General features: G+C 43.9%; 1 long non-coding RNA gene across 10 annotated transcripts in view; it reads left to right on the top strand.

The window, feature by feature from the left end:
- The window catches only part of LOC309352037, a 101,281-nt gene that overhangs the window by 11,143 nt on the left and 63,211 nt on the right, over window positions 1–26,927 (top strand). For 5 of the 10 annotated variants that reach the window (XR_014161040.1, XR_014161041.1, XR_014161042.1 and 2 more), the window contains exon 2: window positions 10,036–10,104. This is a non-coding gene — a long non-coding RNA (uncharacterized lncRNA). Of the gene's footprint in view, window positions 1–10,035; window positions 10,105–14,326; window positions 14,532–19,716; window positions 19,805–23,361; window positions 23,489–24,420; window positions 24,526–26,927 lie in introns of those variants that run through there. The other 5 variants (XR_014161044.1, XR_014161045.1, XR_014161046.1 and 2 more) reach the window with 5 other exon arrangements.

Genomic DNA, 26,927 nt, shown 5'->3' with positions numbered 1-26,927 from the left:
AAGAGAAGAGGGTAGGAGGGGGACGGCATGTCATGCAATTCTCAGGTACACCATGACTCATTCACAAGAGCGTAAACCACATTTTTTTTTGCATGTGATTGTCTGAACCAGAGTTTTGCAGACTTTTCAGAGGACTTCTCTGTCATTGTTTCTCCTATTTCTAATTTCCTTTGGCACACATTTTTGGTGAGCTGTCTGCAGACCTTAGAAAAGCAGAATAGTCATGTTTTAAACAGCAACATGTCTGTGTTGTTAATGCGTGTACACTGGCACACACTAAGTGCATCTGGGCAGAAAAACCACACACAAGTTTCAGCTCTCATTTAGAAACTGCCAAGTTACAACAAACAGCTGAAGAAAGGAGTGGTGGGGCTTATAATGGCAGCAGTGAGTGACCTCTTACTGCAAAGAAATACAGACAATAACAGTTTACTGAACAGCTGAAAGCTATTCCTAATGAATTGAACAAACTTATCCTGAAGGGGGAGAGTTAAGAGAGCTCATGAAAAACATGGCTCTGAGAAATTACAGTGAACAACTAAACTTTAAAACACTACCAATTTTCTAAATGGCCTTTTCACATGCATTCGCAATCGCTACTCCTCTCTCACATGCTTATGGGGAATCAAAGGAGATGTTTCTTGTTCTTTGGGATAAATGGTAATTTTGAGTCTCAAGCAAACAAAGCAATTGGGGGTAATGACACCACACCCCCGCCACACCTACGTGCTCTCTCGAAATTAGAATAATAGGGTTCATCTTATCCGTCTTGCCTTGGAAGCGAGCCCTGTTGAGCAAATTTGCGTACGGCAGTGCGCTATTCTTCTCTTCGCTGAATAGTTCAAAAGAAGGTTTTTTTTCCACAGAGAAATGGCAACCAGATTGGCCTCTCCCCCTCTCCAAGAGCCTATTCTCTGCAATGATTCCTTTCATCCAGAACTGGCCTATGCAACTTAATTACTCATCACAATACTTATATTCCGTCTTTCCTTGTGCAGTTCCAAAGCAGATAACTGAAATAATGAAAGACAGCAGAAGCAAACCAAGCCAACACAATTTTAAACAGGGTGTGTGTGTGTGCGCGCACGCTCAAATGTGAGCAGTAAAGTCCAGCCTCTGCAAGCCAACTGCTGAACTATAATGGATCATTTGGGAGAGTGAGGTGGCTGTTTCAGGTAGTGAGTGCTGGGGGCTTCCTCTTCTGTTGAGACTTACAGTTCACAGAGGAAGTGGGCAAGTCTAGTGTCTTCCAGGCAAGCACAAAAGCAAGGTCCTTCTAAGCAGACTTCAGGACCCTGGGCAGCACCCAATGGGCCCTGGTGGTTCAATCTTGCTTGGCTCACCAGGACAGAGAATCATCTGAGGCCTTACAGAGGCACGCAAACCCTTTTCTGCATTGAGTCTCAACTCCATGAAGTAAGCCAGTTTTTGGGGTGTTTTTTTTAAGGGTCCTTGCCTGCTTCTGTATCCTTTGACTTCTGTGAATACTAATAGATTCAGGGGTTGTTGGGGATTTGTCCCCTGAGTCCAAAGATGGTGGCATGGCTGTGTTCTCCAGCTAGAGGAGCACAGGAGAAGCTACTGTAGACTCTGACATGGGGAATGTTCCCTAGACCTTTGAGTCCTTCTTAGAGTCTTGTTGGACCCCAGGATCAGGCCACTAGGAAATAGCTCCTACGCCTCCCACTCCCATTTTATGCAGTGCCATGCATGCATCAAAAAGAAAGATTTATAGAGCCTTGGATTGATGGCCTTGCACTGGTGAGCTGTGTCCAACCTATTTGGAGGGACTAGTGTTAATTCTGGTTAAGAGGGAACTCTGGTTGGCATTGGTGTATCGCTTAACTATGATGAAAGGGAGGAGATGTAGAACGTCATAAATCTCTGATCTGATCCTGATCTTCTTACTGTGCCTAGTGTTCCATTCATATTGGCCTGGTGACACAGTGTGATGGAGTTAAATTCTTTTACTTACAGGATGGCCAGACAGACAGGAAGAAGAATTGCTGGGGGAAGTGTCTTCTGATTGTTGTGACCACATTGTATACTCAACAGGTTGATTCCCCACCCCCTTTGGTTGAGAGTTACTCTTTCTTTGGTAATTATGTTTAGTGAATAAATTGCCTTTCATGTTAACTGCTGAATTCCATTTTAAGTGCACGTTCCCATTTTCTGGCGTATCAAAGAGAATCTGTTGATTTTAATTGGGCTCTCCTTAGGCTCATGATCTGGCTTGCCAGACCAGGCTTTCAGAGCTCTCTTACCTGTAGTAAAAAGGGCTATGAAGCATGTGGTTCTAGCTGAAATTGTTCCACTAAGCCTTTCCAACAGCTAGGACTGTGCCTTGGCAGGAAAACCTAGTAGTTCCATGAGACCCAGTTTTTGGCAAATGGAGCCACGGATTTTCAAGGATCCATTGTGTTTTGTGTTGTGTTTGAACAAAGATGGGGATTTATTTGGCAGTTTCATTCAATTCCACGTTCCTGTGAAATTTCAGTCAAGGGGGTGCTTTATTTTGTATTATTATTGGCAAATTGTTAACATCACGATCGATTGTGAAATGCTCTTTATAAAAACCCAACAAAAGCATGCCAAAATATGCACGGCTGGCTGAAAATATTTTGCTGCAGAAGCAGAAAATCAAAATGGCACCTTCCCAACTGATTGATATGGGGCAGTAACATTATTTGAAATAAAATTCTGGGTGCAATAATGATTCTGTGCTGTGCGGTCATGCTCCTTGTCATTCCGCACCAACCTCTGCTTGTTAATCTCATGGTTTACTCCAGGGACAGTGAATCTGGACTTCCAGATGATGTTTGACTCCAAATCCCATCAGCTCTAACCAGCATGGCCAACAGTCAGGAATGATGGGATTTGGAATCCAACATTATGCAGCAATTATTACAAGGAGCTTCCCATTTGATTTGGACAGTGGCTATAGATGCCAGTATTGAGAAAGTGAATAGTCTGGTTGTTAATAGTCCAGCGTGTGGATTTTTAAAATCTTGCATTACCTGTAATTGTGATGGCCAGTGCTTTCCAACTTGTCAATAACCACAGGAAGGGAAAGTGCTGTTGTGCTAAAGTCCTGCTTGCAGATTTTCCCCAGGCACCTGATTGGCTACTGTGAAAACAGGATACTGGACTAGATAGATGGGCCATTGTCTTGATCCAGCAGGATTCTTCTTCTGCTCATGGGCCTCATACCAGTGGATGTATGCAAAAGTGGATGTGGACAGTCATACACCACTCTCCATCCAGGCAAGCAAAATTTAGTATCTCAATTCAAGAATGCAGGTAAAACCATTAGAGGAGAGTCCAGGGTCAGTGAAGGGTATGGGCATGGGGGCTCTGGGCCTGGGCAGAGATCCAAGGGGCATAAAGAAATGCTTGGAAGGTCATTGAAAGGGATTGGAAGGGGGTTGGACTCGATGGCCCTTGTGGTCTCTTCCAACTCTATGATTCTATGATTCTATGATTTAGCTCCTGGTCCTGAGGTCCCTCACCCCTGGTCTACACTGACTATCCTGTGAATTCCAGTTACTTGGATGCAGATCAGTCCTGCTGCTAGAGAGTCTCAGATCCCACCTGAGTGGAGAGGTGGAACATTGAACCTGCAAGCTGCTACATGCTTTGCCCAGTGGTGTAGCGTGGTGGGCCACAGGGTCAGTGGCCCTGGACACAAAATCGTTAGGGGTGCAAAATTGCAACACCCCATGCTGCCTCAATACAGCTGTGTACTTCTGTCATTGGGCTCTATTTAAAATGGCTTCCCCATGCGAACTAGGAAGTGACCTTGCTGGACAGTGTAATGACTCTTATTTTCTTATTTCTGGGGCTGTGATCTCATGTGTGATGTGGACGCCATTAGGCAGTTTAATTTGCATGCATACTTTATCTGTTTCCCTCCCTCCCACACGGCCCTGGGGGCTGGCAACCCACCCCGTGCCATGGGCTCTGCCACTGAGCCACAGATTCCTATTGCCCCCACTTCACCATTAAAGATGTTTAATTATCCCCGAGGCTTTCTCACCCAGGGCTGACTGATCATCATGGTGGCAGCAGGTGAGTGGAGTATAAAATAGAACATCATGTTGCTCTGCAAGAAACAAAACCCTTCCACTTTCTAAATCAGAACTGGTTCCTTCTATGCTGTACTAAAGAAGTTGTCAAAGAGATAAATGTATGACTTTCTTTAGGCACCTGAAGGCAACACTGTATTGTTATGCTTTTAATGTCTGATGTTCTGTGTTGTGGTTGTGGTGGTGGTAGTGTTTCTGGATATTGTGTTGGAGAATGTCTAGGGGAACCCAGCCAGATGGGCTGGGTGCAAAAAATAGATTAGAATTATGGAATTGTAGAGTTGGAAGAAGAAGAAGAGCATAAAGAAGGCTGATCGCCGAAGAATTGATGCTTTTGAATTATGGTGCTGGAGGAGACTCTTGAGAGTCCCATGGACTGCAAGAAGATCAAACCTCTCCATTCTTAAGGAAATCAGCCCTGAGTGCTCACTGGAAGGACAGATCGTGAAGCTGAGGCTCCAATACTTTGGCCACCTCATGAGAAGAGAAGACTGCCTGGAAAAGACTCTGATGTTGGGAAAGATGGAGGGCACAAGGAGAAGGGGATGACAGAGGATGAGATGGCTGGACAGTGTTCTTGAAGCTACCGGCATGAGTTTGACCAAAGTGCGGGAGGCAGTGGAAGACAGGAGTGCCTGGTGTGCTCTAGTCCATGGGGTCACGAAGAGTCGGACATGACTAAACAACTAAACAACAACAACAACAACAAGAGTTGGAAGGGACCACAAGCCTCCAACCCCTATAGTGCAGGAATCTGTTGCCCAGTGAAGGGTTTGAACCCACATCCCTGAGATTCAGAATCTCATGCTCTACCGACGAAGCCATATTATTATAAGTAGCATTTCCTGAGCTGTAGCTCAATGGAAGAGCCACCTGCCTTGCATGCAAAAGGTCTCAGGATCAGTCCTCGGCATGCCCAGGTAAAGCTGAGACAGACCACTGCCTGAAATACTGGAGAGATGCTGCCAGACAGTGCAGACCACATCAAGCTAGATGGACCAATATTCTGCCTGGGTGTAATGCAGCTTCCTTGTTTTATGCTCCGCATTTTAACAGCCCTTCTTGCGAGGCTACTTCTCCTCCCGTTGATGTATGTCCCCTTTTCCTTGGCTCCGCACCTTTCTAATCTGATTCCACAACTTAAAAATCTTACGAAAATTATTTCCCTTCAGTGGTGTTCCGAGGTGTTTGTTTGCCTCTTATTTTTTATTATTAATATACATGTAACTGCGGGGGAGAAAAAGCCTGTGCTGATTCATAAAGTAGATATTATGCTAGAAATCCCACGCTGCTGCCTGCATTTTCATAATTCTAAGTAGAGTGTTTATTTATTGAAATTTGTAACCCACTGAGGGCACATTAATCTCTGGGGGAAGGATGCACGGGGCGGGTGCCTGGTGGGGAGGGAGAAGAGCCTAGGTTTGGGAAAGGACAACATGCAGTGGTCTGCAGATAAGAGAGCGCTGATTAAAAGCATGCTCGACGCAACACTTTGGCGATAAAACTGAAATCCCTCTTGGAAATACATCCACTTAAAAGCATAATTCTCTGCATAAGTGGAACGCTTTAGGTCCTCTATCTGCACCCTCTAGATTACTCAAATAAAAGGGGCATTACCAGACTACTAGGGAGTGGGAGCCCTGCTCCTGGCCCCATCTCCAAAATTGAGCAGGCTGCCTAAAGGTGTTTCAGACCAAGGGCCACATTCCCATCTGGGAAACCTTCCGGGGGCCACATCCCAATAATGGGAGGGGCCAGAGGCGAAAGAGGACAGAGCAATGGATGCAAGTTTTCAGACCCTCCAAATGTCCCTGTTTTCCAGGGACAGTACCCCGGATTTACAGAAGCCATCCCGGTTTCTGATTTGATCCTAGAATGTCCTGCTTTTCCTCAGGATGTCCCTATTTTCACTGGAGAATTATTATTTGGAGGTATGGAGTTATCTGACCCCCCCCCCAAGAGAAGAAAACCTTTAGAAGACATCTGAAGGCAGCCTTGTATAAGTTTCATGTTTTGTTATGTTTTTATGTATGTTGGAAGCTGCCCAGAGTGCAGCTCTGATGATGATGATGATGATGGAATAGGATATCCCTTTTTTCATTGGAGAAATGTTGGAGGGTATGAGTTTTACCTTCATACAGTGGGCTAATTTCTGCACATGCTCTCACACCCCTCTCTGTCCTCTGTCCAAGAGAGCGAGAGGCATTATCAGAGTTGAAGGACACACTCCAGCCATGCAAAAACACCCACGGATGGGATAAAGTAGAGCAGGCGAGTGGTGTGGCCTGTGGACAGTGCAGAAGAGCAGAATTGGCTCCCAGCCCTAAGGCTCCCCCCCCCCAGTTTAAAATGTGGACGCACCCCCCCCCAGCTATTCCTACTGCAACCAACCTTCTAATTCTCTCAGCAAACTCTCAGTGAAGTGTTTGCCACTGGAATGGATGCACCAAGGGACTTCTCATATCTAGTGCTTCTGAAAGAAACAAACAAAAAAACCCACCCCTCCATTTAACGGCACCAAGGTTTCCGTAGTTAGCAGTGTGATCCCGTAGAAAACATGAGGCTTCTAACTTTCCACAGTGCCCCTGTCAATTAAACAATAAACGGCAGAGTCTAACATATGGACCAGTCTCAGGAGGTAACTCTGGCATGCGTAATTAGCATGATTTGTCACCATGTAAGTTTCAGACTGTACAGTTTAATTAAAACAGGTAATGACAATGGGGCTATATATTCTAATCAGTGAAATATGTCTGCTTTAAAAAGCATAAGGGCTGCATTCTGAATTTGGATTTGTGTCGTTATATCAAGGACATGTTTGCACAAGAGTTTTTCATGCTTTTAAAAATGCAGGGAGCTGTACCAGGGCAAGAGAGCAAGATACTATGATGGGAGATATTGTGTAGATCTTTACACCATTTGCAACAACTCTTCGATTCCTGCAGAGCTAGGATAACCTGAGAGTAGGGAGGGGCGAATCTCTCCATTTTGGTTTCTCTCTGTTTCCCGCTTTTCCAGTCTTAACCACATCCATTTGTGATTTTTTTTTTGAGTCCTCCTGAAAATAAGGCTTACTTCTGAGTAAACACATTTAAAGCTGGTCTATGAGTGTAATTTTAATTTGAGTGAATTGTGACCAATGTTTCTACACCCAGTTACGTTCATTCAGACCATACTGAAACAAAGACATTCAATTACGGCAGGGAAATTTCCTTAACATCTTGAAATTTATGTGCGTGATCTTCCACCATCAACACCTGGGAGTACACAGTTTCTCAATGGGAGCTGGTTGATTTCAGAATCTGATTGGGTGCTGAGTCTCCTTTTTTCACCAAAGCTTTGTGATTCAGGTCTATGCATTCCGTTGAGGGACACAAACACCAAATTCTATGTGAAGAGAGAGTCTGTGCATGTGAGGGCAATGCATTGCCTTTAGGTCGGCAATTTTAAAGCGATAAGTGTGTGGGGATGAGAAGTCCAGTTCTTTAGCACGGAAAATTTTTATTTCACAGAATGCCTTGTTTTAATAATTATTTTAACAGTGTATTGCACTTGGTTTTATTCTTTATGTATTTTGCTTTTTGAATGGCTTTGGCTACTGAAATAAACCATAACACTTCCCATCAACCACATACACAATCAACACAGACACCCAAAACACAGACGCACACATAAATGGAGGCACCACACAACACCCAAACTGGACATCCCATGGGACACTTGAAATACACTGAGAAGACACACAGCACATGCAACCCCTTCTTTCCTACCCCGGAATCTGATTTCTTTCTTTATTTCTTCTTTATTCTCTTTCCTTCCAGCTGCAAATTCCAGGCCCAAGGCATTTTCCTTTAGCTCCAGAAGTCACAACTGCTCTGATAGCTACCCGTGATGTGTGAAGTATAAATGCTTAGATAGTTACCGCAGATAGGAGTTCTATTACGGAAGTTCAGTCTATCTATCTACAGACTAAATTGTGCTTTGGCAGGGGGAGGATGGAGCAGTCGAGCTAACGTTGTCAATCTTTTCTTCCACTCTCTAATGCCTCGGATGTGATATTTACTGTTGTTCAGATTCCTCTCGTTCTTCTATTTCAGCAAATAAAGTCCGGGAAATGGAATACTCAGTAGGTACATTGTATTGCTGCACATTTTTTTACAGCGGGGATGGCCAAAGAGCCTAACCTTATGAGTAGCACAATAACATCCTTTTAGTTCTCGTATAACCCTGGCTATCAAACTCCTATGGAAGGAGTGGTGCAAGTGCCAGCGGTCTGCCAGAATGTTATTTATTTATTCTATTCTACTCTATTTGCTTTTGTTGTTAAAATGCCTTTCATTTTGTTATTCATTTGTTGAAACCACATCCTTATTCCCACTGGTTTTGATTCTTTCCATTAATTTTAATTTCCCATTGCTTCCAATGGCAGACTCTTCTGCTGCTAGTAATATCTGTGTTTTCCATCCAGCTTTCATAATTTTTTCCCCAGGCCTTCTGCTACTACTTCGAGGGATCAGACTTATCAAGTGTCAGATGACTGAGATGGGGGGGGGGATGTCCCCATCTTACAGGCAGTGGGTACATAGACACACTAACAGAAGCCAGCCTATTAACTGAAATCTACATGGTTGCTGTTGTGGTGGTTTAGAGACAGCTTCCTATCCAAGGATCCCGGAGCAGTTTACCAAACAAAATTGCAATACTAAATGTCAAAACCTAGAATATCACTGTGGTGTAAAAGTTAGTATTTTGGAGTATGACCTGGGCAACAAGGGTTTGAATACCCACTCAGCCATGAAGCTCACTGGGTGATCAGCCTAACTTAACACACATAGAACATAAAATAGAATCACAGAACTGGAAGGGACCATGAGGGTCATCTAGTCCAAGCCCTTGCAATGCAAGAATCTTTTGCCCAGTGTGGGGCTTGAACCCACAACCCTGAGATTAAGAGTCTCATTCTCTACCAGCTGAGCTAAAATGGTTGTTCTGAGGATAAAATGGGGAGTGCGAGAACCATGTGACCACCTTGAGCTCCTTGGAGAAAAAGGTGGCATATAAATGAAATAAATAAGTATTAAAATATACATAAAATCTGAATAAAAGCAACATGTTATTGAAAATGTTTGGGCAGAACAGTGTATAGAGAGATGCCCCTTCAGTTATCCAGGCCCCAAGTAATTCAGGGTTCCGTAAGTCATCACTAACACCTTGAAATTGGACCCAGAGCTTCTTGGCAGTCAATGCAATTCTTTTAAATCTAATGTCTTCTGGCTCTCTATGTTGCTCCACTTAGCAGCTTGGCCACCACATTCTGCAGTGGCTGTAGCTTCCATGTTGTCTTCAAGGGCACCTTCATGTAGAGCACAGCATATTTGGGAGATTACCAGGGGGTGAATTAATGTGGTCAGGCTATCAATGTCCAGAAATTGGCAGTGTCTGGTAGACCAGCCAAAGTTGGCCAAAGGTACTCTGAGCCACTGAGGCAGCATGAGCTTCCAGCAACAAAGCTCAATGCAGGACTTGATCCTTCATGAGATTCCTGCATTACAAGTTGTCTGCTTAACTCCTCAACATGAGAGCCACTTATTCACAGGGCCCCTGTCTTGTTGAGACTGAATCTGTTATACTGGCCTTCATCCATCCCAGTACAGCATCCAGACAATGGCCTAGCATCTGGACAGACTTTCTGGACCCAGATGAAAGAGGGAAATAGAGCTGAATGTCAATAACATACTGACTGCATTCAACTCCAACCCCCCTGCTGCCATCACCTAGTGACTTCCTGTAGATGTTAAATAGGACTGGGAACAAGATGGAACCATTTGGTATTTCACAACACAAATCGTACGGAACAGATCAGATGTCCCTCACTGCCACTTTCTAGAACTACCCTTGCAGATAGGAGTGGAACCACTGTAACAACATATCTCCATTTCTCATCCTGCAGAATCTACCTGATAGTTTACCATGGCTGATGGCACCAAAAGCCACTGAAAAAGCCAAGAAAACCAACAAGGTAAGACTCCATCTGTGTTTTTCCTGGAGAAGATAATCCACCAGTGTGACCAAACCCTAGACTGAAACCAAACTAGAATGGGTCTAGATCAGGGTTTCCCAAACTTGGATCTCCAGAAATTTTTGGACTGCGGTTCCCACCATCCCTGACTGCTGTTCCTGCTAGCTAGGGATGGTTGGACTAGTAGTCCAAAAACAGCTCGAGACCCAAGTTTGGGAAACCCTGGTCTAGATAATCCATGGCCTCCAGGAACGGAAGGTGTCCAGCCACCACCCTCTTGAGGACTTTGCCTAAGAAGGGGATATTTGCAATGGGACAGAAGTTGCCATATGACATCTGAGACCATCAGGGAGGTTCTGTTCAGTAGGGGGCACACTAATGCCTCTTTTAGGCCCCACTGTCTGACTAGATGAGCTATATGGACAAATAGTCTGACCTGAAATAAAGCATCTTTTTATGCTCCAAATGGCCCTTCTTGGTGGATGCCATTGCAGGCCTTAGTGAGGTCCAGCAGAGTAAAATGTGTCAGCAAATTTGGGAGGGAGGAAGATCTGACAAAGAAGTGGCTGTAGTGTATATTGTGGGCTTTCCTTATATGGCGCCGAGTGGGCTGCTCCCATGCCCACTTGCAATTCACCAAATGGGCGAATGGGCCGGATCTGCTACTTGGGCAGCAAGCTTGGTCCAGGGACCTCCTTTGCTGCTCAGAAAGTAGCCAAAGGGGCTTCCCCCATCAGACTGCAGAGGCCAGAGAAATGCCAGGCAACTAGAATCATAGAAATCGTCTCTGGTAATTTTTGTTCAGTTGAAAAAAAAAATTCCCAAGGGATATCATTGTAGCCTGAGCCATCGTGTTGTTGTTTAGTCATTTAGTCATGTCCGACTCTTTGTGACCCCATGGACCAGAGCACACCAGGCACTCCTGTCTTCCACTGCCTCCCGCAGTTTGGTCAAACTCATGCTGGTAGCTTCAAGAACACTATCCAACCATCTCGTCCTCTGTCGTCCCCTTCTCCTTGTGCCCTCCATCTTTCCCAACATCAGGGTCTTTTCCAGGGAGTCTTCTCTTCTCATGAGGTGGCCAAAGTATTGGAGTCTCAGCTTCAGGATCTGTCCTTCCAGTGAGCACTCAGGGCTGATTTCCTTAAGAATGGATAGGTTTGATCTTCTTGCAGTCCATGGGACTCTCAAGAGTCTCTTCCAGCACCATAATTCAAAAACATCAATTCTCCGGCGATCAGCCTTCTTGATGGCCCAGCTCTCACTTCTATACATCACCACTGGGAAAACCATGGCTTTAACTATACGGACCTTTGTTGGCAAGGTGATGTCTCTACTTTTTAAGATGCTGTCTAGGTTTGTCATTGCTTTTCTCCCAAGAAGCAGGCGTCTTTTAATTTCGTGACTGCTGTCACCATCTGCAGTGATCACGGAACCCAAGAAAATAAAATCTCTCACTGCCTCCATTTCTTCCCCTTCTATTTGCCAGGAGGTGATGGGACCAGTGGCCATGATCTTCGTTTTTTTTGAGCCATCTTACACAGGTATTATCTCTGATAGGCCTACCTGTTCATCTTTCAGAGGCTTCCTTAACTGCTCAGGTAGGAAAATGTAGATCCACCGGGCCATCTATTTTGAAGGATATGATAATGTCAGTGACTCCTCAGGTAACTGTGTGCAGTGCATCATTAGATTGCCACCGGTGAAAACCACCTTGGAAATTCTTGGCATGGCACATTAAAATTTATCTCCTCAATCATGAGGGCTGATTTCTTTTGAAAGCGTAAAGCCATAGGCTTCGCGCAAGAATCCTGAGAGTGCGATGAAAAGCTGTTGGTTCCCATCGCCATGACTCATCTACTACCAGGCCTGAATCCGGATCTGGACATTTTAAAGCACAGGTGGGAAATTGGGAGTGCTGCCTCCAACCCAATTTTCTGTGGCCCCCTGCACCTCCTGAAATTGTCTATGCTTTCATCCCACCACAGTTTCTTCCTTCCTGTCAATTTTCTCCTTATTTTCCCTAACTTTAACAAATCTTTCCCTGTACAGGAACATAGGAACTCTCCTTAAACTGAGTCAGGATATTGGTCCATCTAGCTCAGTATTCTCTGCACTGACTGGCAGCTGCTCTCCAGGATTTCAGAACAATGAGGAGGGCGTGTGTTTTATTTGATAAACATAAATTTTTAACGTTCCCCCTGGTTTTATGACTTGGGGAAAAGAAGTATGTTTTTCCCTGCTGTCTGAGAACAAATAATTGGCAGGCTTCTGCTGTCTGTGTGAAGCACAGAAGGGCTGTACACAATGTTATTCCTACTTTGTGTGTGTGTGTGTGTGTGTGTGTCTGTCTACTCTGTACTTAGGAAGCTTATTTATGCCTAGTCAGTCCATTGGCCCACCTAGCTCACTAGTGTCTATGTTGACTGACAGCATCTCTCCATGGTTTCAGACTGGATGCATTCCTAACCCTACTTGGAGATGTCATGGGGGATAGCCTGGATAGCTCAGTTGGTTAGAGTGTGGTGCTGGTTACTCCAAGGTTGCAGGTTCGATCCCCGTAGGGGCAGGGAGTGGGACTAATACATGATCCACAGGGGTCCGTTCCAATTCTATGATTGGGGATTGAACTTGAGACCTTCTGCATGCTAAGCAAACGCTCTACCACTGAGCTATAGCCCTTCTATGTGCAGAGCCTCCCCCCATCAACGAAGAAACTGAACCCCACTTGCAGTGTGAACTGGAGCAGCCCAGTCACAGGTTTACATCCTCATTGAGAACTGGACCTTGAACACAGGTCTTAAATATGAAGGCCACACACCGGGACATGCCTCCTCTGACAGAATTACTAATCTAGCCATTGAAACGCGGGCTCCCCTTTTGCCGCAGAGTTGCATGATGGGCCATGCCCACCCTGTTGAGAAGGTCACTTTTAATTTAGTTTTTAAAGAGTTGACTTTCAAAGCCTAGCAGTGTGTCACAGTTAATGGCATGCTCTTGTCTTAACATCCTTTCGTGTTATAATGTGCAGCAAGAGAGGTTTCCTTTTTTTCCTTTTGCCGAGATCAGATGGGACCGGCAATAATAGCAAATAAAAATCCAAATTAAGGGAAAAGAGCAAGTAAATAAATTTTTAATCATATAAAATTTAATACTTATGTTAAGAAAAAGAATATTAAAAGTCATTTTATATAGAGTGAATTTATATTGGAGCTGATTTTTTAAAAGTTGTGCTGCTTTGAGTGATATGATAATCACGCGCTTCTCTCTGACTCCCCTCCTCCACTTGTTCAAGGGGATTGAAATTTATATACGCAATAACCAGCAAAGAATCATAAAGGATCAGACCAGAGGAATCTGTCTCACTCCATTTTTTCCTGTCACTCCCATAGTGATTTTAATATTTTCCTGAAGTCTCCCTGCATTTGCCAGATACTAACATAGTTTTCAAATACAGTTGGCTTAAAAATAAGAGCTAAATGAGGTATGCTTCTTGGTAAACCACAATGCTGCCAAGGTACTACACTGAAAAATGTACTTATATAAAAAAGCAGGTGATTGGAGTCTCCTGTTAGCTGTAAACTTCACAGGTCTATAATTTAGTGTGTTGTGGGCCAGCCCTATCATTAGACAGAGGCAATCACCTCAGGTGGCAAATGCTAGGAGACAATGGAGGCAGGCCCCCCCCCCATTTCTCCTGAGCCCCCTGGACATCTTCTGTGTGCCACATGGCCTGTCCTGTACCCCCATAGCTAACCTGCTGTGATGGAGGAGAGCAATGGTGGGCACCATCCAGTTAGTTGCCTATACTGTAGTAAGATTCAATTACAGTGGTACCTCGGGTTACAGACGCTTCAGGTTACAGACTCCACTAACCCAGAAATAGTACCTCGGGTTAAGAACTTTGCTTCAGGATGAGAGCAGAAATTGTGCGGCAGCAGCGGGAGGCCCCATTAGCTAAAGTGATACCTCAGGTTAAAAACAGTTTCAGGTTAAGAACGGACCTCCAGAATGAATTAAGTTCATAACCCGAGGGTGCCATCTTGTCCTTTGCTTCAGGTAGCAAAATATCTTGGGCTGGCCCAATGTGAGACAGTCCAGAGCTTTAAATGTCTAAGGAAACTGACCTAGTTGGTTTGAGAAGACAGGGAAATGAGGTTTCGTTAAATTTTATTTGCATTGCCTGTGTCAGTAACTCCATCCCCCTTTTGTTGTCACACAGACTCTCCAGGAGCAACCCAGGAATCTGTTGCCTCAGGTTTGGTAGAGGATGATATTCCATCACTAAAACTTGTGGACATTCAGGAAGCTTACTGCTAGAAGATTCAGGACAGATAAACAAGATGTTAACTATGTTCCATAGTTAAACTATGGAATTTGCTTCCGAGGGAGACAGTGATGGCTGCCAGTTTAGATGGCTTTAAAAGGGGATTAGACAAATCCATGGAGGAGAGGGCTACTGGTTGGCCACTGTGAGAGAACATGACGTAGGACTAGATAGGCCTTTGGTTTGATCCAGCTGGCTCTTATGTTCTTCAGTGCTGAACTAAGACAAGGCAGCATCCCTCTCCATTCCATGTACAGAAGCCAACTAGACCAGTACAGTGGTACCTCGGGTTACGAACTTAATTCGTTCCAGAGGTCTGTAATTAACCTGAAACTGTTCTTAACCTGAAGCACCACTTTAGCTAATGGGGCCTTCCGCTGCCACTGTGCTGTTCTCATCCTGAAGCAAAGTTCTTAACCCAAGGTACTATTTCTGGGTTAGCGGAGTCTGTAACCTGAAGTGTATGTAATCCGAGGTACCACTGTATACTGCCCTTTATCTCAAGCAGGGAAAAAATAATCTTTGGCCAGCTCTGATATACCCTCACTTTGCAGTCAGAGAGGCAGTAAAATTGGGAGATATATTGAGACTTCAGTGGGCCACCATACCTGGATGATGGGCTGAAAATGCAGAGCAGAAAGTTCCCCTTAGAAAATCTTTGGCTTGAATTTGGGTAGTGATAGGGTGGTGGGCAGGGAAAGAAGGGGTTTTAACCTTCCTACTGGCAAATCTAATGGTACAGGGAATGAAGATCACAAGGAATTTTCCTAATGAAATTTATCCCTTACCTCTAAATTCCACAGCTGAAAATTTCAGCTGAAATTCCTCCCTCCCCCCATTTTGCTACTTGCAAATGGGTTGGTGAAGTGTGTGTGTGTGTGTGTGTGAGAGAGAGAGAGAGAGAGAGAGAGAGAGAGGGAGAGGGAGAGAGAGAGAGGGAGAGGTGGGTGGGTTGGGGGCAGATTTCAGCTTGACTAGATGGTTGTACATTCATACCTCGGGTTACAGTTCCTTCAGTTTGCACATTTTCGGGTTACAGACGTGCCGAAACCCGGAAGTACCAGAATGGGTTATTTCTAGGTTTCAGTGCTTGCACATGCACAGAAGCACTAAATCATGCTTTGTGCATGCGCAGAAGCGCCGTATCATGTGCATGCGCAGACGTGGCACTGCGGGTTGCGAATGCTGCAGGTTGCTAACGTGCATCCCGCACGCCCTCCCTTCAGATGTCAAGGCAATAATCAACTATTTTACTTTTAAAAGACAACTGAAGGCAGCCCTGTTTAGGGAAGTTTTTAATGTCTAATGCTGTATTGTTTTTAATATTCCGTTGGAAGCCACCCAGAGTGGCTGGGGAAACCCAGCCAGATGGGCGGGGTATAAATAATAAATTATTTTTATTATATTATTATTATTATATCCACTGTATTCATCTTGGATTGGCCTCAGTTGAGGAGGCCCAGTTTTAAGAATAGTTTAACTCTATGCAGGATTCTGGCCAATCATTATTTCCCTTTGCTTTTAGTATATGCACTCTCAGGAGCAGATATTTTGCAAAACTGGCAAAGCGCATTTGTTAAAACAGAAGATTCATTGTAACAAGCTGCTTTTGCTGGGGGGGGGAGGGGGGAATTTATTAAAAGAATAATGTTGGTGTTTTTTGATCCGATAGGAAAACCAGATAAATTTCCTTATTTTCAAATGTTCTCGTTGAATAAAGTAACTGAAGGACAATTCAGTTTAATGGCAGAACATTTCTTTCACCCGCTGCAAAGCATGCATTTATGTGAATGCCTCTCCACTTTCTAACACTGCTTCCAATGACTTTATTTTATGATCACAATATTATTTTATGAACATGAAGGAGGAGGAGTAGGAAGAATTCCCTGATGTTCACCTCTGAGAAGTGGGAAATCCCATAGAAAATCTTGTCGAAAGATCCACAAAAGTAGATCCTGACAGAAGTGAGCATGTGAGACATGTCTGCATTGTTAAATAGGAATGTTTTTTTAATTGCCTTTGAACCCTGCTCTTTCATAACTAAGGAGTATACTCTTAGCTCAGTTGGTTAGAGCATGGGGCTGATAATGCCAAGGTCATGGGTTTGATCCCTATATAGGTACATATTCCTGTATTGTGGGGAGTTGAACTAGATGAAGGGACTAGTTGCTGTTCCTTCCAACTCTACGATCCTCTCATTCTACCTAGGAGGCTGTGCAGTTTGTATGCAGAAAGGCCTAAAGTGACGGGAAAGACAGAGGAAGCTACCTTACACTAAGTAGAATATTTGTTCATGGATCCCAGTATGGTTTATCAGAGTAAATGGCAGCAGTTCTCCAAGTTCTCAAGTTGAAATCTTTCCCATCATTTGCTGCTGCTGGAGCCTTTTAGCTAGAGATATCAGGGGTTGAACCTGAGATCTTCTACATAAAAAGCACATGTCTGACCTTTGAGCCAAGACCCTCACCCTGACAACCTGGGTAGCTGCTGTCAATCACAGTAGACAGGGGTGGAGGAATCTGTGACCCACCAGAAGTTGATGAATTAGAATTTCTATTATCCTTGACCATTGGGGCTCATTTGAGTTGAAGTCCAACAATACCTGGAAGGATGCAGGTTCTCCACCCTTGAGGTAGAGCATAGTGGCTAGATGGACTGTTGGTCTTATTCAGTGACAGCCTATGGTCTGTACACTTTATGAGGCCCTTGGATTTCTCTTCTGTGACCTCTTTTGTCACCACTGTCTAATTTTCCTAGCCACTACCAAAGATTATTGCAACTTTCCCTTACTGCTAAAATCAGTTTCTCACTTCCTCCCTTCTTTCTCAGCCCATTTCCCTGCCTGAGAGGCAGGAGTATCTTCTAGCAGATGCTTTGGAAACTGTGCTCAGAGAGCCAGCAACAAAGTGTGCCAGGTAGTACGCTTGCTGGAGGGCCTCAGTTTACCTACAGCCTTTGTCTGAGGATGTTGGTCATTCGGAGCTATCCATGGTACTGCCCTACCTTTACCCTCTGGGCACCTGATGTGAATAGCTGAGCCTGGCCCTGGGGAGAGACTTCTATAGCTCTGGTGCCATGACTGAAAAGACCCTGCTCCTAGTGACATCTGCTGAACATTATCCAGCACAGGTATCTAGAGCAAGGCTTCTCATGTTATATGTTGTAAGTGTGTTACTAGAGTTGTCATACTTCAGGGTTCAGCCCCTTCTGCCAGTCTCTGGAATTTCATTTTCTGAGTCAGTGAACAGGATACTTCTTGGCTCTAGTACACCTGCATCTAAATTCATCCATGGGAACCCCAATGGTCCATGCTGTGTAGACAGTGGTGGCGGAAGGCAAGGAGGCTGCAGGTAGGTGGAATCAGAGTCAATAACAGTCAGAGCCAACTACCGTATTTTTCGCTCCATAAGACACACTTTTTCCCTCCTAAAAAGTAAGGGGAAATGTCTGTGCATCTTATAGAGCGAACGTGTGGTCGATCGCTGGCTCCCCTTCTGGCCCCGCCCAGGCCTCCATTGTTGAATGTTCTGCAGACGGAGGCTGCTTGTTTTCCCAGTGACATGTGACTGGCTGATTAGATTATCTGTCTGGAAACTGTAGAAACGGCTCCCTTTCCTTTCCTAAAGAAGCTGCAGAACTGTGAGTTGAACCCCATAAAAACAGGATTTTTTCCCTTTGCAAAGTAAGCTCAACAACTTTGAGCTGATCCTCAAAAAAGGGGTTTTCCCCTTTGCAAAAGAAGCTGTGCAACTGTGAGCTGATACTCAAAAAACAGGGCTTTCCCCCTTTCCTCCTCTAAAAACTAGGCGTGTCCTTTGGTCAGGTGCATCTTATGGAGTGAAAAATACGGTAATTCTAATCCTTCTCTCTGTTGTGTTCTACAACAGCAACACTGAGACCAAGGAGGAGGAAGTTGACAGCCAGTGCCACCCTCTGGACTTGTTGCAAGATGGTGGTGGGACTAGCTGAGAGCAGATGGAGGTTGGCAGGGCAGTGTCCCATCCATTCATCTGTAGCTGCAGAAGCAGGTCTAGCTGCAGGCTTGAGGACACCCTTGGCACTGAACCTTCTCCTCAATGCTCATGAGGAATAATCGCACATAGGGAAATGCACCATGGCATTCCTGTTCATCCTAAATGGTGCTTCTGTCGACAGCAAGGCAAGCCATCGGGGTGATTGCCCTCTATATTTTGCAAAACAGTCACTGCAAGGCAAGTCTTCTCCGAGACCTCAGTGTGCTTTATGGCTTCTAAGTGACATGTTCCTCTACGGCACATCTGTTGGATTCTCAGGCTAGCTTACCTAGAGGAAATCATTTCTTCAAGGTCATGCAGGGGTTCTGCAAGGCGGGGGGGGGGGAGAGAAGAAGGCATTTTTCACTGCCCTTGGTCTAACCGCTAGACCATGCCCCCAAATGCTGTGTGTTGACATCTCCTTGTGTCTGGCTATCATAATAAAACATGATGAATATAAGCCCAAATGCCAAACGGCGAAATATACCCTAGATTCAAAGGAAACAACATCACGGGCAGTTGCTTTACCCCCCTTTCTTCCCCCCACTGGGGAATTTTTGCTTGTTCTCACACATTTCTCAATAAATCTTCATTATTGCTTTCTCTCTCCCCCAACCCGTCGTCCCTTTCCTCCCCACTTTTAAAAAGGCTACTTCATGAGCCAATGACAAATTTCCCTTATATGTTCCCCCAGTCATACATTCCATTGACACAAGGACCCAGCTGCATTATCTGGAGAGCAGGAACATGCCAACAAGATGATTCAGCCAATCAGAGCTGATGATATTGTATTACCAGTTTCATAATGTAAATGAAAAAAGATGGTCTTCTTTTGATGAAAGCTGTAAAGTAGCTATTGTGCCTGTTTGGTATTGCAAGGGCCAAATGTATTATTTATGCAATTTTCCTTTTTCGAAAAAAAAGAGGGGTGGGTGGGAGAGAAAGAATAAAACAACAACCCTGAAAGAGATTGTTTCGTTTTATAGCTTTCAGTCAGAGCTCTTGTCTCAGGAATATGTGCATGCCCACATTTTATCCAGCATTGAATGGGTAAGGCAAAATGTGATACCATATATTCAAAAATGGATAGGATGAAGATGTTATTTTCAATTGGTGGTGGTGTTGGGGGGGGGGGGACCCAACTGCTTTAAGAGGAAAGGAGAGAAATGAGGCCCCGATGATTTTTATGATATTGTTGCCATTTGTGTATGTGTCAAATTGACTCATAGTAAAACCAATGTACATTCCGATAATTGTTCTACTCTTCTCAAGGTCTTTGGTAAACTCATTTGGATCTTCTCATCTATTGAAAAGAATGGGAGCATTTTGTTAGATGGAATTTCAGCGGGGGTGTTTTCAGGTGGGTGGACAATGGAGGACATATCAGTTAAACAGTTAGATATATTTGGAAGCGCACAGCTATGTTGGTGGTGCCCATTGGAAATGGTAGGAAGAACAGCAAGGAGGCCAGAGCCAACTAATTCTTCCTCCTTATGAAGTTCTGCAGGGGCAAAACTGATATGAAGGAGGAGGAAGCTAACAGTGAGTGCTACCTTCTGGACTGGTTGCAAGAAGGCAGGCAAGTGGGCAGTTTGAGGTTGATGGGGCAGTGCCCTGTTTGTCCTAACACTGGTAGAGAACAACAGAAGGTCCCAGTTTCAATCCCTAGCGTAGCAAGTCTAGGATTGACCTCCACCTGAGACATTGAAAAGGATTAGATGAATTCACAGATATTGCATGTGTTAATGGTTATTTGCCACAAGAACTTAATGCTAGTGCCCACTGGGTGCCGTCAGACTACAACTCTCTTTATCTCTCACCATTGGAGCTTCTGACTGGGGTCATAGCTGTCAACGTTCAGATTTGAAAATAAGGGATCAGCAGCCTTGAAAATAAGAGATCAGCAGCCTCACCTGTCCCGGGGACGGTCTAACAATCCGGGATAGCAGCGGGAAGCAGCAGGAAACGGCACTGGAATAAGGGAATTTCCCACAAAAAAAGGGAAGGTTGACAGCTATAACTGGGGCTGATGGGAGCTGTAGTTCAGCAACATCTGAAGTGAACCAGCTTTTCTGTTTTTGCTCAATCTAACCTCTGAATCAAGAGGCTGAGTATGAGATGCTAGAAGATGGCAATAGGGCATGGCTGCTTCCATTTTGTGATTTCCCCAGTAAGACTGTTAAGAGTGCGGGATTAGACAAATATTTGGCCTGATGTATCATAGGCAGCTCTTATGTATTAAACACTTTGACTGCTGTTATCAGTTTGGCTATTTGGAGAATAAAAATTAAGTACTACATCACATTATCCATTGTAACCTCCAGAAGAACTACAGGGGTTCTGAAACTGAAACAAACTTGTCACCATCCATTTACTAAGTGGTAAAGCATATGGTCGTGGTGGGGATATAGATTTTCAGTGACTGCCTGTTGTTTGTTAGATAAAATGATTTAGGTATCAAATGGAAACACAACTATGAGGACCGGGCAATTCTTCTTGTAGAAAATGGAAGGCAGACTGGGCCATTGATGAGTCCAGAAGAACAATCGGGCAAATTTGCCATTTGCTAACATGTTGTCATATCCCAATGTGACCAGCAAACAGAATATAGAATTTCCAGAGAGGGAAATGTCTTAGTCAGTTGCAGCCAAAACAATGAGGAACTTTGAGGCACCTAAGAATGAAACTATTCACACAGGAGCAGGTTGAGGAGAGTCATCAGTGGGAGTGGGCATGTTTGGGTCTACATTCCAATGCTGCCACCAATGTTTTCACATGTAAGTGAGCATGCATCTACTATGCATATCGTAGTTTAAAGGAGGTTCAGTGAGAGAGCATCAGCTTTGCATGCAGAAGATCCCAGACCCAATCCTTAGAAGCTGCACATTGTTGGCATCCATGTTGGGAGACAATGGAGGAATGCATCCTTCCCATAGGCACATCTGGGGGGAGGAGGCAAGGTCCCTCAAAAAATTCAAGAATGGGCCCCCAAAAAATCCACAGCGGCCATGCACACATGCCATGTGGCAAGCTCACCTTAATCCCACAGTCTGTGCACCATGCCCTGTGGCCAGTACACAAAACATCAGCATGCCATGTGATATATGCACATGACATCAACACATCATGTGGTGTGTCCATGTCACTCGCACATGTGGTGCAGCAAAGCCCCTTCAATCATGGGTGCATGGTGGCATACTTGGTCCTTTCAGAGATCCTAGAGAGACTCTGGTATGGAGAACCTGTGGCCATCCAGATGTTGCTGGACTCCATCTCCCATCAGCCCCAGCCAGTGCAGCTAATGGTCTGAGATGATGGGAGTTGTAGTCCAACAACATTTGGAAGGCCACATGCCCCCATCCCTGTTATAGAAATACAGGGTTAGGTGGATCCCTAGGCCTGGTAGGTTCTTATGCTGATGATTTACTGATCAGCTCAGAGGAATGCTACTGGAGATCTGCTTGTTTCCAGGTCCACTTTAAGCCATAGATGGTACAGCACCCATGGCACAGACCTGTTCAGCTATTATGACAGCTCAATGTTTTTTAGCGAGGAATGCTGTTATCAGTCTTGGTATCTTCTCTAATATGGAAGGAATTGGTGGCAAGTGCAAAACTGAATGCACTGCAGAACCCACAGGACAAAGGTGTATGCCATTAAGCATCTCAGGTTTCAGCTTTGCATATAGAACATCAGCGAGCCGCATCAGTCACATTCCTAAGTGATTTTTCTGCAATCAGAATTTCATTCATTACCCAATTTTCATGCGGTTCCCCTGGCATTTGAAATATGTTTTAAGGTAGGCTCCCCACAGGCTCTCCCCCTCCTGCAATAACTGATCTGCAGTGTCCAAAGACAGATCTAAATATCTTTGGTGCAAATTACTTTAGGCCGGCTGAGCAGGAGTCTCTGTCATCTTCATCACATTTCACACCTACACAACTGATAACAGATTAATATCGGGGCCTCAAATATTTCATCAGCATCTCCGGCGGAGGAACCTTGCATTATTTTATCTGAGGAAGCCATCAAGGGGGCTGGGTTGGCAAGGGGAGAATCCACAAAGGGAAGAGAGGAGCGGGGATTATATATGTATGTATGTTTTAAAAGTGAACAAAGGGGGAAGGAAAGGGAAAAAAGGGGGTACCAAACTTTTTGTAAGAAATAAGAAAAAAAAAATAGTGTGTCCTTTGGTATTAGGAGAAAAGCAACAAGCCTGGTTGTGGCAAAGTTCTCCCCTCCGATTATGTATCCACTTTTATTCAATCATTGTATCGCTCTATGGCTGACACTTGGTCAATAGTGCAATCTACCACTGATCAGAATAAAACAGGCATCCCAGAGCACCTTGGAATTTCATTAGTTTCTGTTCAGTGCAGTCTCCATACGTATATGTTGATTTGCAAACACAGTTTTGAAGCTCAATTCAGTGCCTGTTGGAACAAAGAGTCAAGGACCCTGAATGTTACTTTTACAGGATTCTTTTCCCCCCTCCTTGTTCAAAAATCATGATTAAAACATCTTTCTGTGCACACACACACACACACACACACACACACACACTTTATATTATATTGTGAAAGGACATAAACCTCTTGGCCATGCCTCTTTTCAAAAGATCTTGATAAAGGTGCTTAGACAATGCATGTATCTGATATAAACAAATCTTGACTGTGTTCATGGTCAAGAAGTTTGTGCTAGAACTGGCTTATGCCTTGTTTATTCACCCTTAGCATGAACAGTGTTAACAGGAGAGCCTGGAATATGAATAATTTTAAAACATATGTCCCACCTGTTTTCTGTGGAGCTCAAAGCCATTCATGTTCATACGATTTTCCCAGGCAGCCCCCCATCCAAACAATGTCAAGACCCAAGTCTGCTTAGCTTAAACTAGGCTGTTGCACTGTGTGCTTTCAGACTATGACCAAGGATCTTAGACCTGCCCCTTTCTGTGGTCACTGTGATACATTTTGGAGCTTCAAGAGACCACGGGAATTGTCTTCATTGGGATCCATGAATTACTGGCTCATGTGATTAACTGCAGGTATGAATGGAAGGTTTGTATATAGGGGCTTATGAAGCTACTTTATTCTGAGTCAGACCATTGGTCCATCCAAGATTTCCATGAGAGATCTTTCCCTCCCATACCTGGAGATGCTAGGGATTTAACATGGGACCATCCACATACAAAAGAGATGCTCTACCACTGAACCATGGCCCTTCCCCATGCTTGAGGTGCACTATCTGAAAAAAGAAAGAACCAATTACAAGCTATTTAAAGGCTGGTTCTGATGTTTCTTTAAGACAAGAGCAGGGTGTGGCAAAGTGAAGAGAGTCTCCATAACGCTGGAAGAGGTGGAACTTCTGTAAGATCCGGCCAATCATTCTGACATTTTAAATGTTTGTGATTTAGTATTCTCCATCTACACATGCACACACACACACACACACGCACGCGCGCACACACACACAATTTCCTGGGCAAGGAAGAAAAACAAACATCTCAGGCAGTAGATTGTTGGTAATGAAGTTACCAGAGCTTGCAGTAATTGCATTGTGGGGTTGTAGCAACATGCTACAGCATCCCTCCATCTGGCCATGAAATACCAGTTCAAATTGGGCTCTTTTCCTCCTGGAACTCCTACTCACATGACAGCAAACCTTGGGGCAATCGCATTTGTAAGTAGGGTTAGGAGCCTAGGAAGCTGCCTTACACTGAACCAGACCATCAATCCATCTTGCTCAGTAACCTTGATATTGACTGGCAGCAACTCTGCAGGATTTCAGGCAGGAATCTTTCCCAGCCCTACCTCAAGATGACAAGTATTGAACCAGGGACCTTTTGCATACATAGTATATGCTCTACCACCCAGCTACGACTCTTCCCTTGTGACCTGAGTGACCTCCCTGTACCTTCTGTGGTACCAGTGCAGTTGAGATTGCTACCATTCTGCCACTTGCCTCTTGCCTCCTTAGGTCCTTTAGCTGACACTCCTCCTTGATCTGAAGTGGTTTGCTTGCTGCAGTAAACTAGGAAAGAGGGTGACCGATTGAAGGGACCAGGAAAGGAATGCAGCATAGGTACGGAGGCAGCAAACACTTTTTTTGCTGGCTTACTGCTATTAAAAAGGCACAAAGAGATTGTCCACATTTCAAAGCAGCAAATGTACTTCAAGATTTTTGTAGCACTAAGTGAAACGTTTGCCCATCAATTTGATGTGCCTTTGTTCTGAAGAGCAGGCAAATGGAAGGGGCATTGGTTGCACACCTGTGCTTTGAACCACAACATAAGCAGATTCTTGTTCTCACTGGTGAGGAGTTGGAGCTCCAGTCCAAGGGGCCATTGAATCACAGCCTAAAATCGTTCAAAGAGCAATAGCAGCATAAAAACACCTGTATAGCAATAATTAGCAATTGATTGATTTAATAAAATTGTTTTCTTTGCCTGTCTAAGGTGGGGACTTGACTTTGGGAGGCTAATCCGCATGATGGGGGCCACCACCAAAAAGGCCCACTGGATTTGTGATGGTGGTGGGGGTGGGACATAAAGGAGAGCTTGAAGAGCAATAAAGTTATTGGTCAGGTTCATATGAAGGCTGGTGATTCTCGAGATATTGTTGTCTCAGGTTGTTTAGAGCTTTAAAGATCTAAAGAAAGACCTTTGAACTGAGCCCCCAAAGCAAACCTTTAGCCAGTATAGCTGTCTCTGGTCAAAAATCTTAGCATCTGTGCCTAGAATCACTGGAATCTTCCAGACTGTCTTTAAGGGCATGCATGAGTAGGACCAGTTATTCATGTGATTCAGATGACTCCAAAGATCAGAACATGACCAACGGTGCATAGGAGCTTTCTACAGGAGAGTGGCTTTGCAGTGACAACCACATCACAAAGATAATGTATGTGCCAACCTCATTCAAACTTAATAAAATTCTCCTGGACTTCAATCAGAATTTTCCTTCAGTAAGAATGTTCTGCCAGTATACTGGTCCTAGAATTTAGAGGTTGGATTTGGGGGAGGATTACAGCAGTATCCTTCAAAATTGCTCCCATTTAACTCCATTGGACAGGTTTCAGAAGCAATAGATTTTTGGCTATGACTGAGAACTTCTGAAAATCCCACTGTGGGAATATAAAATGAGAAATGCCAGGGTATTTAGTATCTTCTCTTTCTCCCCTTTTTAGGGAATTGATTCCACACTGAGGTCCTGTAATCCTCCCGGATTAGCTTTGTATTACTTTAAAATGTGATAGTAAACATAAGCACATATAAGGCACATAAAAGATTATCCTGGATATATAGTGGAGAAATGTGAGTCATTGGCATGATGTTGTGGAACAATAGGCCAAGACAAGTTTTAGATTCCTTCCAAACCAGGCTTGTTTGGGAACCACAGAGATGCAAGTGATTTGAAAAGTACCCATAGGTAAGGAATGAGAAAGTTGGTCCCATTCACATTTCTTTTTAAAAAAAATAATATTTATTACTTTTAAAGCTTACAAAAAAGAAAGAAAAGAAAAAAGACAGGAGAAAGAAAACAAAAAAGAGAGAAAACAATACAGAACAATATATAAACAATACAAAACACAACCTTAACACATTAAACTAAACACAATAAACAAAACAAAACAAAACAAAAACAATTTAAAAACATACATTATACCTTTTCCATACTCTATCTTTCATTCCCTTGTTTCATCGACCTCCTCTCACCTCCCTTTTTGTATTCCACTTCTATTAATTGTTTCAGCAATTCCTTTCCATCTTTCTCTATTTTCTGTCATATAAATGTCTTAACATATTTTTAATCTTATTTCCATTAAAACTAATATACATATTTAAGCTTAACTCCTTATAACATTTCTACTAAGGCCATAAAATTTCATTCCAACATTTTTCTATCACTCATTAATTTTACAGTATTTCTATATACAGACTTTAAATTTTCCAATTCTCTTCCACCATCTCCTCTCCCCGGTCTCGGACTCTGCCAGTCACTTCCGTCAACTCCATACAGTCCATCAACCTAGAGATCTTATGTCCGAGGCTCTTAACTCTTTTCCAAGTCCCTTCTGCAGGTCTTCTTCATATTCTTTGATGCTATAGAGCAGATCTTGGGAAAACTCCGACCCAACAATATTTTTATTCCTCCTCGACAGGTCAGCCAGATTTCCATAGTTAAAGCTAAGATCCATAAAGTATTTCAGGACATGTTTCAAGATTCCTCCAAATCCAAAGGCCCCCAGAACTCCAGTCTCCTCCTGACCCAAGTCCATGTCCCAAAATTCAGTTAATCCCTGCATGGAGGGATCTTTCCAGCTTTCCTTCTCCAGTCCAGGCCGGGCTCCGATCCTCAAAATCTGACTTTTTCTAGAATCAATCATAAAAGGCCTCAACTTATAGTCCTCAATTTGTCTCTGTAAGGCTGAGGCTCCCACTTGTATTACTTTAGGTTTGACAACAACAACTTTCTCCTTCTCCTTCT

This window comes from Podarcis erhardii (genome assembly GCF_964252035.2).
Source record: "Podarcis erhardii genome assembly, chromosome: 10".
NCBI lineage: Eukaryota > Metazoa > Chordata > Lepidosauria > Squamata > Lacertidae > Podarcis > Podarcis erhardii.
The sequence above is the reverse complement of the archived record's forward strand: the minus strand, read 5'-3'. Positions and strand labels throughout refer to the sequence as shown.